Source organism: Xylocopa sonorina, unplaced genomic scaffold (assembly GCF_050948175.1).
Source record: "Xylocopa sonorina isolate GNS202 unplaced genomic scaffold, iyXylSono1_principal scaffold0034, whole genome shotgun sequence".
NCBI classification, from domain to species: domain Eukaryota; kingdom Metazoa; phylum Arthropoda; class Insecta; order Hymenoptera; family Apidae; genus Xylocopa; species Xylocopa sonorina.
Genome location: NW_027490105.1, coordinates 751,409 through 764,826, shown reverse-complemented (window position 1 = coordinate 764,826; position 13,418 = coordinate 751,409).

Below are 13,418 nucleotides of genomic sequence, written 5' to 3'. Positions count from 1 at the left end.
AAGAATGTAAATGCGACACTTCCTTGCTAGGAAATAGCGTTTGTAGATGTGTACGTATCGTAGCAATAGACTTCTAGTGCTACTTAAAACGCGATATTGCATCTCATTTCTATGGTTCGTGATAATATATAATATTCATTGCGCAGTGTTATGTACACCTCGTATTCAACTCAAATGAATGTAAATGCGACACTTCCTTGCTAGGGAATAGCGTCTGCAGATGTCTACGTATCGTAGCAATAGAGATCTAAAGCTTCCCAAAACGCGATACCGCATCTCATTTCTATGTTTCATGATAAGATGTAATATTCATTGCGTAGTGTCATGTATACCTCCTATTCACTTCAAAAGATGTAAGTGCAACACTTCCTGGCTAGGAAATAGCGTTTGCAGATGTCTACGCATCGTAGCAATAGTGTTCTAATGCTTCTTAATACGCGATATCGCATCACACTCCTATGTTTCATAATAAGATACAATATTCATTGCGAAGTGTCTTGTATAACTCGCGTACACTTCTAACGAATGTAAATGCGACACTTCCTTGCTAGGAAATAGTGTTGGCAGATGTCTACGTATCGGAGCAACAGAATTCTAATGCTTCTTACGACGAGTTATCGCATCACAATTCTATGTTGCTTGATAAGGTATAATTATCATTGCGTAGTGTCATGTATACCTCGTATTCACTTCAAAAGGATGTATATGCGACACTCCCTTGCTAGGAAGTAGCGTCTGCAGATGTCTACGAATCGAAGCAACAGTGCTCTAATGCTTCTTAAATCGAGATATCGTATCTCATTTCTATGATTCATGATAAGATTTAATATTCATTGTGCAGTGTTATGTATACCTCTTACTCACTACAAAAGAGTGTAAATGCGACACTTCCTTGCTAGGAACTAGCGTTTGCAGATGTCTACGTATCGAAGCATTAGAGTTCTAATGCTTCTGAGAACGCAATATCGCATCTCATTTCTATGTTTCATGATAGTATGTAATATTCATTGCGAAGTGTCATGTATACCACGCATACACTTCAATTGAATGTAAATTCGACACTTCCTTGCTAGGAAATAGCGTTTGCAGATGACTACGTATCTAAGCAATACAGTTCTATTGCTTCTTAAATCGCGATATCGCATCTCATTTCTATGTTTCATGATAAGATATAATATTCATTGTGCAGTGATATGTATATCTCGTCTACACTTCAATAGAATGTAAATGCGACACTTCCTTGCTAGGAAATAACGTTGGCAGATGTCTAGGTATCGAAGCAATAGAGTTCTAATGCTGCTTAAGTCGTGATAACGCATCTCATTTCTATGTTTCATGATAAGATATAATATACATTGTGCAGTGTTATATATACCTCGTATTCACTTCAAAAGAATGATAATGCGTCACTTCCTTGCTAGGAAATAGCGTTTGCAGATGTCTATATATCGTAGCAATAGAGTTCAAATTCTTCTTAAAACGCGATATCGCATCTCAGTTCTATGTTTCATGATGAGATACAATATTCATTGCGAAGTGTCATGTATATATCGTATTCACTTCAAAACAATGTAAATGCGAAACTTCCTTGCTAGGAAATAGCGTTAGCAGATGTGTACGTATCGAAGCAATAGATTTCTAATGCTTCTTAAATCGCGATATCGCATCTCATTTCTATGTTTCATGATTAGATATAATATTTATTGTGCAGTGTTATGTATATCTCGTCTACACTTCAAAAGAATGTAAATGCGACACTTCCTTGCTAGGAAATAGCGTCTGCAGATGTCTACGTATCGTAGCAATAGTGTTCTAATTCTTCTTAAAACGCGATATCGCATTTCATTTCTATGTTTCATGATAAGATACAATATTAATTGCCAAGTGTCATGTATACCTCGTATTCACTTCAAATGAATGTAAATGCGACACTTCCTTGCTGGGAAATAGCGTTAGCAGATGTCTACGTATCGAAGCAATAGAGATCTACTGCTTCTTAAATCGCGATAACGCATCTCATTTCTATGTTTCATGATAAGATATAAAATTCATTGTGCAGTGTTATGTATACCTCGTATTCACTTCAAAAGAATGGTAATGCGTCACTTCCTTGATAGGAAATAGCGTTTGCAGATGTCTACGTATCGAAGCAATAGAGTCCTAATGCTGCTTAAATCGCGATATCGCATCTCATTTCTATGTTTCATTATAAGTATATAATATTCACTGTGGAGTGTTGTCATAACCTCGTCTTCACTTCAAAAGAATGTAAATGCGACACTCCCTTGCTAGGAAATAGCGTTTGCAGATGTCTACGTATCGTAGCATTTGTGTTCTAATGCTTCTCAAAACGCGATATCGCATCTCATTTCTATGTTTCATGATAATATATAATTATGATTGCGAAGTGCCATGTATACCTTGCATACACTTCAAATGAATGTAAATGCGACACTCCCTTGCTAGGAAATAGCGTCTGCAGATGTCAACGTATCTAAGCAATACAGTTCTATTGCTTCTTAAATCGCGATATCGCATCTCATTTCTATGTATCATGATAAGATATAATATTCGTTTTGCAGTGTTATGTATATTCTCGTCTACACTTCAAAGGAATGTAAATGCCACACTTCCTTGCTAGGTGATAGCGCTTCGAGATGTCTACGTATCGAAGTAATAGTGTTCCAATGCTGCTTAAATCGCGATATCGCATCTCATTTCTGTGTTTCATGATAAGATATAATATTCATTGCGAAGTGTCACGTATACCTCGTATTCGCTTCAAAAGAATGTAAGTGGGACACTTCCTTGCTAGGAAATAGCGTTTGCAGATGTCTACGTATCGAAGCAGTAGAGTTCTAATGCTTCTTAAAACGAGATATCGCATCGCATTTTTATGTTTCATGATAAGGTATAATATTCATTGCGAAGTGTCATATATACCTCGTATTCACATCAAAAGAATGTAAATGCGGCACTTCCATGCTAGGAAATAGCGTTTGCAGATGTCTACGTATCGTAGCAATTGAGTTCTAATGCTTCTTGAAATGGGATATCGCATCTCGTTTCTATGTTTCATGATAAGATATAGTATTCATTGCGAAATATCACTTATACCTCGCATACACTTCAGAAGAATGTAAATGCGACACTTCCTTGCTAGGAAACAGCGTCTGCAGATGTCTACGTATAGTAGCAGTAGAGTTCTAATGCTTCTTAAAACGCGCTATCACATCACATTTCTATGTTTCGTGATAAGATATAATATTTAATGTGGAGTGTTATGTATACCTCGTATTGACTTCAAAAGAATGTAAATGCGACACTTCCATGCTGGGAAACAGCGTTTGCAGATATCGTATCGTAGCAATAGAGTTATAATGCCTTTTAAAACGCGATATCGCATCTCATTTCTATGTTTCATGATAAGATATAATATTCATTCTGGAGTGTTATGTACACCTCGTATTCACTTCAACAGATTGTAAATGCGACACTTCCATCCTAGGTAATAGCGTTTGCACATGTCTACGTGTCGTAGCAATGGAGTTCTAATGTTACTTAAATCGCGATATCGCATCTCATATCTGTGTATCATGATAAGATATAATACTCATTTCGAAGTGTTACGCATACCTCGTATACACTTCAAATGAATGTAAATGCGACATTTCCTTACTAGCAAGTTGTATTTGCAGTTGTCTTCGTATCGAAGCAATAGAGTTCTTATACTTCTTAAAACATGATATCGCATCACATGTTTATGTTTCATGGTAAGATATAATATTCATTTCGAACTGTTATGTATCCCTCGTCTACAATTCAAAAGAATGTAAACTTTACACTTCCTTGCTAGGAAATAGCGTTTGCAGATGTCTACGTATCGAAGAAATAGAGTTTTATGCTTCTTAAATCCCGATATCGCATCTCATTTCTATGTTTCATGATAAGATATAATATTCATTGTGGAGTGTTATGTATACCTCGTATTCACTTAAAACGAATGTAATTGCGATACTTCCTTGCTAGGAAATAGCGCTTGCAGATGTCTCCGTATCGAAGCAATAGAGATCTAATGCTTCTCAAATCGCGATATCGCATTTCATTTCTATGTTTCGTGATCAAGCATAATATTCATTGTGGAGTGTTATGTATACCTCGTATTCACTTTAAAAGAATGTAAATGCGACACTTCCTTGCGACTAAATAGCGTTTGCAGATGTCTACGTATCGTAGCATTAGAATTCTAATGCTTCTTAAATCGCCATATCGCATCTCATTTCTATGTTTCATGATAAGATATAATATTCATTGTGGAGTGTTATGTATACCTCGTATTCACTTCAAAAGATTGTAAATGCGTCACTTCCTTGCTAGGAAATAGCGTCTGCAGATATCTCCGTAGCAATAGAGTACTAATGCTTCTTAAAACGAGATATCGCATCTCATTTCTATGTTTCATGACAAGATATAATATTCATTATGGATTGTTATGTATACCTCGTATTCGCATCAAAAGATTGAAAATGCTACACTTCCTTGCTGGGAATTAGCGTTTGCAGATGTCTACGTACCGTAGCAATAGAGTTCAAATGCTTCCTAAAACGCGAAATCGCTCCTCATTTATATGCTTTATGATAAGATGTAATATTCATTGTGGAGTGTTATGTATACCTCGTATTCACTTCAAAAGAATGTAAAAGCGACACTTCCTTACTAGGAAATAGTGTCTGCAGATGTCTACGTATCGTAGCAATAGATTTCAAGTGCTTCTGAAAACGCCATATCGCATCTCATTTCTATGTTTCATGATAAGATATAATATTCATTCTGGAGTGTTATGTATACCTCGTATTAACTTCAACAGATTGTAAATGCGACACTTCCTTCCTAGGTAATAGCGTCTGCAGATGTTTACGTATCGAAGCAATACAGTTCTAATGCTTCATAAAACGCGAAATCGCTCCTCATTTCTATGCTTCATGATAAGATATAATATTCATTGGGGAGTGTCATGTATGCCTTGTATTCACTGCAAAAGAATGTAAATGCGACACTTCCTAGCTAGGAAATAGCGTTTCCAGATGACTAGGTATCGAAACAATAGAGTTCTAATGCTTCTTAAAACGAGATGTCGCACCTCATTTCTATGTTTCATGATGAGATATAATATTCATTGCGAAGGGTCATGTATACCTCGGATTCACTTCAAAAGAATGTAAATGCGACACTTCCTTCCTAGGAAATAGCGTTGGCAGATGTCTACGTATCGAAGAATTGAGTTCAAGTGCATCTTAAAACGCGATATCGCATCTCATATCTATTTCTTATGATAAGATATAATATTCATTGCGTACTGTTAAGTATACCTCGCATAGACTTCAAATGAATGTAAATGCTGCACTTCCTTGCTAGGAAATAGCGTTTGCAGATGTCTACGTATCGTAGCAATAGAGTTCTAATGCTTCTTAAAACGCGAAATCGATCCTCATTTATGTGCTTCATGATAAGATATAATTTTCATTGTGGATTGTTATGTATACCACGTATTCACTTCATAAGATAGTAAATGCGACACTTCCTTGCTAGGTAATAGCGTCTGCAGATGTCTACGTATCGAAGCAATAGATTTCTAATGCTTCTTAAGACGCGAAATCGCTCCACATTTCTATGTTTCATGATAAGATATAATATTCATTGTGGAGTGCTATGTATACCTCGTATTCACGTCAATGGAATGTAAATGCGACACTACCTTGCTATTGAATAGCGTTTCCATATGCCTACGTATCGTAGCAATAGAGTTCTAGTGCTTCGTAAAAAGCGATATCGCATCTCATTTCTATGTTCATGATAAGATAAAATATTCATTGCGAATTGTCAGTTATACCTCGCATACACGTCAAATGAATGTAAATGCGTCACTTCCCTTCTAGGAAATAGCGTTTGTAGATGTCTACGTATCGAAGGAATAGAGTTCTAGTACTTTTTAAAACGCGATATCGCAACTCAATTCAATGTTTCATGTTAAGATATAATATTCATTACGAAGTGTGTTGTGTTCCTCGCATACACTTCAAATGAATGTAAATGCGACCATTCCTTGCAAGGAAGTAGCGTCTGCAGATGTCTACGTATCGAAGCAATAGAGTTCAAATGCTTCTTCTATCGCGATATCGCATCTCATATCTAAGTTTGATGATAAGATATAATATTCGTTGCGAAGTGTTATGTATTCCTCGTATTCACTTCAAAAGAAAGTAAATGCGACACTTCCGTGCTAGGAAATAGCGTTTGCAGATGTCTACGCATCGTATCATTAGAGTTCTACAGCTTCTCAAATGGCGATATCGCATCTCATTTCTATGCCTCATGATAAGATATAATATTCATTGCGGAGTGTATACCTGGGATACTCTTCAAATGAATGTAAATGCGACACTTCCTTGCTAGGAAATAGCGTTTGCAGATGGCTACGTACCGAAGCAATAGTGTTCTAATGCTTCTCAAAAGGCGATATAGCATCTCATTTCTATGTTTCACGATAAGATATAATATTCATTGTGGAGTGTTATGTATACCTCGTATTCACTTCAAATAAATGTAAATGCGACACTTTCTTTCTACGAAATAGCGTTTGTAGATGTCTACGTGTCGTAGCATTAGGGTTCTAATGCTTCTCAAAACGCGATATCGCATCTCATTTCTATGTTTTATGATAAGATGTAATATTCGAATGTATACGCTTCCTTGCTAGGAAGTAGCGATTGCAGATTTCTACGTATCGAAGCAACAGAGTTCTAATGCTTCTTAAAACGCGATATCGCATCTCATTTCTATGTCTCACGATAAGATATAATATTCATTGCGAAGTGTCATGTATACCTCGCACACACTTCAAATGAATGCAAATGCGACACCTCCATGCTAGGAAATAGCGTTTCCAGATGTCTACGCATCGAAGCAATAGAGTTCTAATGCTTCTTGGAACGCGATATAGCATCTCACTCCTATGCTTCATGATAAGCAATAATACTCATTGCGAAGTGTTACGTATACCTCGTATACACTTCAAACGAATGTAAATGCGACACATCCTTTCTAGGAAATAGCGTTGGCAGAAGTCTACGTATCGAACCAATAGAGTTCTAATGCTTCTTATATCGCCATACCGCATCGCATTTCTATGTTTCATGATAATATATAATATTCATTGTGGAGTGTTATGTATACCTCGCATTCACTTCAAATGATTGTAAATGCGACACTTCCTTGCTAGGAAATAGCGTTGGCAGATGTCTACGTATCGAAACAAGACTGTACTAATGCTTCTGAAAACGACAAATCGCATCTCATGTCTATGTTTCATGATAAGATATAATATTCATTGCGAAGTGTCATGTATAACTCGTATTCACATCAAAAGGATGTAAATGCGACACTTCCTTGCTAGGAAATAGCGTTTGTAGATGTGTACGTATCGTAGCAATAGACTTCTAGTGCTACTTAAAACGCGATATTGCATCTCATTTCTATGGTTCGTGATAATATATAATATTCATTGCGCAGTGTTATGTACACCTCGTATTCAACTCAAATGAATGTAAATGCGACACTTCCTTGCTAGGGAATAGCGTCTGCAGATGTCTACGTATCGTAGCAATAGAGATCTAAAGCTTCCCAAAACGCGATACCGCATCTCATTTCTATGTTTCATGATAAGATGTAATATTCATTGCGTAGTGTCATGTATACCTCCTATTCACTTCAAAAGATGTAAGTGCAACACTTCCTGGCTAGGAAATAGCGTTTGCAGATGTCTACGCATCGTAGCAATAGTGTTCTAATGCTTCATAATACGCGATATCGCATCACACTCCTATGTTTCATAATAAGATATAATATTCATTGCGAAGTGTCTTGTATAACTCGCGTACACTTCAGAAGAATGTAAATGCGACACTTCCTTGCTAGGAAACAGCGTCTGCAGATGTCTACGTATAGTAGCAGTAGAGTTCTAATGCTTCTTAAAACGCGCTATCACATCACATTTCTATGTTTCATGATAAGATATAATATTCATTCTGGAGTGTTATGTACACCTCGTATTCACTTCAACAGATTGTAAATGCGACACTTCCATCCTAGGTAATAGCGTTTGCACATGTCTACGTGTCGTAGCAATGGAGTTCTAATGCTACTTAAATCGCGATATCGCATCTCATATCTGTGTATCATGATAAGATATAATACTCATTTCGAAGTGTTACGCATACCTCGTATACACTTCAAATGAATGTAAATGCGACATTTCCTTACTAGCAAGTTGTATTTGCAGTTGTCTTCGTATCGAAGCAATAGAGTTCTTATACTTCTTAAAACATGATATCGCATCACATGTTTATGTTTCATGGTAAGATATAATATTCATTTCGAACTGTTATGTATCCCTCGTCTACAATTCAAAAGAATGTAAACTTTACACTTCCTTGCTAGGAAATAGCGTTTGCAGATGTCTACGTATCGAAGAAATAGAGTTTTATGCTTCTTAAATCCCGATATCGCATCTCATTTCTATGTTTCATGATAAGATATAATATTCATTGTGGAGTGTTATGTATACCTCGTATTCACTTAAAACGAATGTAATTGCGATACTTCCTTGCTAGGAAATAGCGCTTGCAGATGTCTCCGTATCGAAGCAATAGAGATCTAATGCTTCTCAAATCGCGATATCGCATTTCATTTCTATGTTTCGTGATCAAGCATAATATTCATTGTGGAGTGTTATGTATACCTCGTATTCACTTTAAAAGAATGTAAATGCGACACTTCCTTGCGACTAAATAGCGTTTGCAGATGTCTACGTATCGTAGCATTAGAATTCTAATGCTTCTTAAATCGCCATATCGCATCTCATTTCTATGTTTCATGTTAAGATATAATATTCATTGTGGAGTGCTATGTATACCTCGTATTCACTTCAAAAGATTGTAAATGCGTCACTTCCTTGCTAGGAAATAGCGTCTGCAGATATCTCCGTAGCAATAGAGTACTAATGCTTCTTAAAACGAGATATCGCATCTCATTTCTATGTTTCATGACAAGATATAATATTCATTATGGATTGTTATGTATACCTCGTATTCGCATCAAAAGATTGAAAATGCTACACTTCCTTGCTGGGAATTAGCGTTTGCAGATGTCTACGTACCGTAGCAATAGAGTTCAAATGCTTCCTAAAACGCGAAATCGCTCCTCATTTATATGCTTTATGATAAGATGTAATATTCATTGTGGAGTGTTATGTATACCTCGTATTCACTTCAAAAGAATGTAAAAGCGACACTTCCTTACTAGGAAATAGTGTCTGCAGATGTCTACGTATCGTAGCAATAGATTTCAAGTGCTTCTGAAAACGCCATATCGCATCTCATTTCTATGTTTCATGATAAGATATAATATTCATTCTGGAGTGTTATGTATACCTCGTATTAACTTCAACAGATTGTAAATGCGACACTTCCTTCCTAGGTAATAGCGTCTGCAGATGTTTACGTATCGAAGCAATACAGTTCTAATGCTTCATAAAACGCGAAATCGCTCCTCATTTCTATGCTTCATGATAAGATATAATATTCATTGGGGAGTGTCATGTATGCCTTGTATTCACTGCAAAAGAATGTAAATGCGACACTTCCTAGCTAGGAAATAGCGTTTCCAGATGACTAGGTATCGAAACAATAGAGTTCTAATGCTTCTTAAAACGAGATGTCGCACCTCATTTCTATGTTTCATGATGAGATATAATATTCATTGCGAAGGGTCATGTATACCTCGGATTCACTTCAAAAGAATGTAAATGCGACACTTCCTTCCTAGGAAATAGCGTTGGCAGATGTCTACGTATCGAAGAATTGAGTTCAAGTGCATCTTAAAACGCGATATCGCATCTCATATCTATTTCTTATGATAAGATATAATATTCATTGCGTACTGTTAAGTATACCTCGCATAGACTTCAAATGAATGTAAATGCTGCACTTCCTTGCTAGGAAATAGCGTTTGCAGATGTCTACGTATCGTAGCAATAGAGTTCTAATGCTTCTTAAAACGCGAAATCGATCCTCATTTATGTGCTTCATGATAAGATATAATTTTCATTGTGGATTGTTATGTATACCACGTATTCACTTCATAAGATAGTAAATGCGACACTTCCTTGCTAGGTAATAGCGTCTGCAGATGTCTACGTATCGAAGCAATAGATTTCTAATGCTTCTTAAGACGCGAAATCGCTCCACATTTCTATGTTTCATGATAAGATATAATATTCATTGTGGAGTGCTATGTATACCTCGTATTCACGTCAATGGAATGTAAATGCGACACTACCTTGCTATTGAATAGCGTTTCCATATGCCTACGTATCGTAGCAATAGAGTTCTAGTGCTTCGTAAAAAGCGATATCGCATCTCATTTCTATGTTCATGATAAGATAAAATATTCATTGCGAATTGTCAGTTATACCTCGCATACACGTCAAATGAATGTAAATGCGTCACTTCCCTTCTAGGAAATAGCGTTTGTAGATGTCTACGTATCGAAGGAATAGAGTTCTAGTACTTTTTAAAACGCGATATCGCAACTCAATTCAATGTTTCATGTTAAGATATAATATTCATTACGAAGTGTGTTGTGTTCCTCGCATACACTTCAAATGAATGTAAATGCGACCATTCCTTGCAAGGAAGTAGCGTCTGCAGATGTCTACGTATCGAAGCAATAGAGTTCAAATGCTTCTTCTATCGCGATATCGCATCTCATATCTAAGTTTGATGATAAGATATAATATTCGTTGCGAAGTGTTATGTATTCCTCGTATTCACTTCAAAAGAAAGTAAATGCGACACTTCCGTGCTAGGAAATAGCGTTTGCAGATGTCTACGCATCGTATCATTAGAGTTCTACAGCTTCTCAAATGGCGATATCGCATCTCATTTCTATGCCTCATGATAAGATATAATATTCATTGCGGAGTGTATACCTGGGATACTCTTCAAATGAATGTAAATGCGACACTTCCTTGCTAGGAAATAGCGTTTGCAGATGGCTACGTACCGAAGCAATAGTGTTCTAATGCTTCTCAAAAGGCGATATAGCATCTCATTTCTATGTTTCACGATAAGATATAATATTCATTGTGGAGTGTTATGTATACCTCGTATTCACTTCAAATAAATGTAAATGCGACACTTTCTTTCTACGAAATAGCGTTTGTAGATGTCTACGTACCGAAGCAATAGTGTTCTAATGCTTCTCAAAAGGCGATATAGCATCTCATTTCTATGTTTCACGATAAGATATAATATTCATTGTGGAGTGTTATGTATACCTCGTATTCACTTCAAAAGGATGTATATGCGACACTCCCTTGCTAGGAAGTAGCGTCTGCAGATGTCTACGAATCGAAGCAACAGTGTTCTAATGCTTCTTAAATCGAGATATCGTATCTCATTTCTATGATTCATGATAAGATTTAATATTCATTGTGCAGTGTTATGTATACCTCTTACTCACTACAAAAGAGTGTAAATGCGACACTTCCTTGCTAGGAAATAGCGTTTGCAGATGTCTACGTATCGTAGCATTAGAGGTCTAATGCTTCTCAAAACGCGATATTGCACCTCATTTCTATGTTTCATGATAAGATATAATATTCATTGTGCAGTGTTATGTATATCTCGTATTCACTTCTAAAGAATGTAAATGCGACACTTCCTTGTTAGGAAATAGCGTCCGCAGATATCTACGTATCGTAGCAATAGAGTTCTAATGCTTCTTAAATCGCCATATCGCATCTCATTTCTATGTTTCATTATAAGATATAACATTCATTAGGAAGTGTCATGTATACCTGGCATACACTTCAAATGAATGTAAACGCAACACTTCCTTGCTAGGAAATAGCGTTTGCAGATGTCTACGTATGGTAGCATTAGGGTTCTAAATCTTTTCAACACGCGATATCGCATCTCATTTCTATGTTTCATGATAAGATATAATATTCATTCTGAAGTGTCTTTTATACCACGCATACACTTCAAACGAGTTAAAAGGCGACACTTCCTTTCTAGGAAGTAGCGTTTGCAGATGTCTACGTATCGAAGCAATAGAGTTCTAATGCTTCTTAAATCGCGATATCGCACCTCACTTCTACGTTTCATGATAAGATATAATATTCATTGTGCAGTGTTTTGTATACCTCGTCTACACTTCCTAAGAATGTAAATGCGACACCTCCTTGCTAGGAACTAGCGATTGCAGATGTCTACGTATCGAAGCAATAGATTTCTAATGCGTCTTAAATCGTCATATCGCGTTTCATTCCTATGTTTTATGATAAGATATAATATTCATTGTGCAGTGTTATGTATACCGCGTATTCACTTCAATAGAATGTAAATGCGACACTTCCTTGCTAAGAAATAGCGTTTACAGATGTCTACGTATCGTAGCAATAGTGTTCTGATGCTTCTTAAAGCGCGATATCTCATCTCATTTCCATGTTTCATGATAAGATATAATATTCATTGCGAAGTGTTATGTACTCCTCGTACTCACTTCAACTGAATGTAAATGCGACACTTCCTTGCTACAAAGTAGCGATTGCAGATGTCTACGTATCGAAGCAATAGATTTCTAATGCTTTTTAAATCGCCATATCGCATCTCATTTCTATGTCTCATGATAAGATATAATATTCATTGCGAGGTGTCATGTATACCTCGTATTCACTTCAAGAGAATGTAAATGCGACACTTCCATTCTAGGAAACAGTGTTTGCAGATGTCTACGTATCGTAGCAATAGAGTTCTAATGCTTCTATGATGTTAGGCGCACCGCCTTCCACCCTCTGGCGCCAACCACCATCCGCAGCATCCACAACCGGGACACCGCTCTTCCGCCAGCACCGGTATCCGGATCTTCCATACACGGGCCGCACGACGATTCGACGCCCCAAGACGAGGTGACAGCGCCATTGGGACGAGGAATACCTCTCCACGTACGAATCCCAATTACCTGCGATCACACAACCATACGCTTATTTCTCATACACGCGGTTCTAGATTAAGCACTGTACACAAATCATGTACATACACAATCCAACACACACCTAGATTTGAGCGAATATTTGTACAGTCATAATTTCTAAGACATATAGAATATAAGCTGCGAGGCGCGCCCGCGCGCACTCGACGCTCGCGGCTCACGCTGAACGCGAGCCGCACCCCACTCCGACCGGCTGGCCCACCGCGAGGGCCGAGCGGCCGCCCTATTACGACCGTACGCCCCACCGCGAGGTCCGAGCGGCCGCCCCACTGCGACCGTACGCCCCACTCGAAGGGCCCAGCGAC